At 41.9% G+C, this 2500-nt stretch overlaps 1 protein-coding gene across 1 annotated transcript in view; it reads left to right on the plus strand.

Annotated features, from left to right (window-relative positions):
- The window catches only part of bgnb (biglycan b), a 20335-nt gene that overhangs the window by 863 nt on the left and 16972 nt on the right, over positions 1–2500 (plus strand). The gene's annotated exons all lie outside the window — the stretch shown is intronic.

Consider the following 2500-nt stretch of genomic DNA (forward strand, 5'->3'; position numbering starts at 1 on the left):
ACCTTTTGGCCTGACTTTTCTGTTTTGTTTTAATGCCAACCCTCGTTTGGCAGTAGTATACTCATGTCTGTATAGCTGTGCCAAGTCAATGAATATTTTTTAAACTGTTATGCTCATCACTTTTCACCTTTGCTAATTGAGATTTTAAATTCAACTTGTGTTGTCATTATGCGTTAAGCATTATACAGTGATAACGATGCAGTTTGCGTGTAACCAGAAGCGCAAAACAGCAGAAAAGTGCAATGTGATATACACAGTGACAGGTGATGCAATAAACAGTATTAGACATGTAGTGCCCTGTAATAGTATACAGTTAAGTAAATAGTGTGGTTTACAGTAGATGAAATATTAAATATGAATATGTGCAATGTATTAGCCTAATAAGCGTAGATGCAGTATGAACAATGTATGAACAACATGTACAGATAGATGCTGTGTAGTAGCATTAATATTAGAGACGTACAATAATATAGATATATGCAGTGTATTATTAACAGTAATACTGTATATAAAAAAATAGAATGAATATGGTTATTCAGAACCGTATGCACAGATATGTGCAGTATGTGCAGTGTAACTAACATTATACGAGTAACTATTAAGTGTGCTGTATGTGAACAGTATTAAGAGCAGTAGAACATGGCTATATAGTATAAGTGTAATTACAGTATATTTTATAAATATAGAAAACTGGATGGGCTAGGGTAGTGCAAATGTCTGGGGGGAGAGGGCTATTGAGGGCAGAACAGACCCTTAACATAATTACCTTATATTTCACTGGTGAATCGTAGTTTATTACACAGCATCCGAAGGTCCTAAAATTGGCCTTGTCTTTTCCAAAACGTCCCAACCATTTTGTTTCACAATAGGCTACATTGAAACTTTTCATCCTTTTAAAATATTTTTGTAATGCTTACATTCAGTCTTTCGGTATGCTAATGTACTGGTGTAGTGTTAATTATTCAGCCACAAAAGAGAAACTTAGGTTCAGCAGCTCTGACATTTTCTTTTGAGTCATAAAGGTTTTCATTTGGCGTGCCTATCTGAGTCTCAGTGGACAGCAGGAGAATAAATGGCAGTCTGGAAGGGGGAAATAATGAGTCGGCATAGAAATGGATGAATCTGGAAATAATGATGGTAGTGAAGGACTTTGGGTGAGGTTGCAGTTGGAGAAGAGACAATACCCTCTCTGGGTTTGGGATGAAGCTGGAGAGAGAGAGAGGGAGAGAGAGAGAGAGAGAGAGAGAGAGAGAGAGTCAGAGAGAGAGAATCAGAGAGAGCCAGACTGTGGTTTGAGCGAGGCTGCCCTTTTGGCATTTCAACTAGTAAGAAAGACCGTCATAAGGTGTGGTTTCCAAATGTGAGGAAAGCACAGAGTGATTTCAATAATAAAGTGGGGTAGAGAAAGATGCAGATGAAATGGTAGAAAATTAAAATATTTGCTCTGGACTTGGGGATGCTGATTTTTGCTCCTATGTCCACATTTGATCCTGCTGACGCTGCAGCTCTGTGGAGTGTGGTTTGTCTTTAGGTTGTGTATGCATGACCTGTGTCTTTACTCTAACACACACACACACACACACACACACACACACACACACACACACACACATACACACACAAACACACACACACACTTTTTGCATATTCACTCATCTCTGTACTCCCCCTTCATTCTTGCATGTCTGTCCTTCTCAGCCTCTAACCCTGGGACGTCTCTCTTCACACGTCTCAGACAAGTTACTGGAAGACAGTTAGCAGACTTCAGAAACTGCTACTGCCCTCAGTCTGCCCTCACCGCCATTCTATATCCTCACGTCTATGACCTCTTTTTATCAGCCCTCTGGTGATCGATTTACAGCGTATATAAATGTCTAAATCCTGGGATTTATTTATGGGCATTGTTCAGAAAGAGACTGATCAGAAATAGTCTAAACCTCCCACTGGAGCAAGGCTTAAGTCACAAGGGTCAGTGGCACAGGAAAACTGCCCTACCCTGATGGATTCCCCCTTTCTTCTCTGCTCTCAGCTCGCTGGTCTGGATTTGACACTCGTGCCTCTGCTGATTAGGCCTGGGCCGGGTTTGGTGCCAGCCCCCACATCCAAGCGAGAGCGGCGTCAGACACTTTGCCAGGCAGTTCCTTTTTTTAGGGACACAAGTCACCAAATTACAGTCGAGCGTGCAGTTAATTCCAGCCAAGCGCATGGATCCTGGAACCGCCCAATGGTTAGTCAGGCAATGGTAAGGAGCAGAACAGGAAGAGAAGGGGAGTGAAAGAAAGAGCAATGAGTGCACAAACACACACAGCACTCAGGGTGAGGGGCAGACCACCAAAGAGTTCAAGGAACTCCCTCCTCTCCCTAATGCTAATAATAATATTTTCAGAGACAGGCTTCCTCCTGAATCCAGTTATTAAAGTGTCTATCTCATTTATTCCTCCTTGCTGTGGTGTCTTATGTCACAGCTGGCTGTCCCTGCCGGTCTGAACCAGGTGAATCA

This window comes from Sardina pilchardus, chromosome 7, assembly GCF_963854185.1.
Source record: "Sardina pilchardus chromosome 7, fSarPil1.1, whole genome shotgun sequence".
NCBI classification, from domain to species: domain Eukaryota; kingdom Metazoa; phylum Chordata; class Actinopteri; order Clupeiformes; family Clupeidae; genus Sardina; species Sardina pilchardus.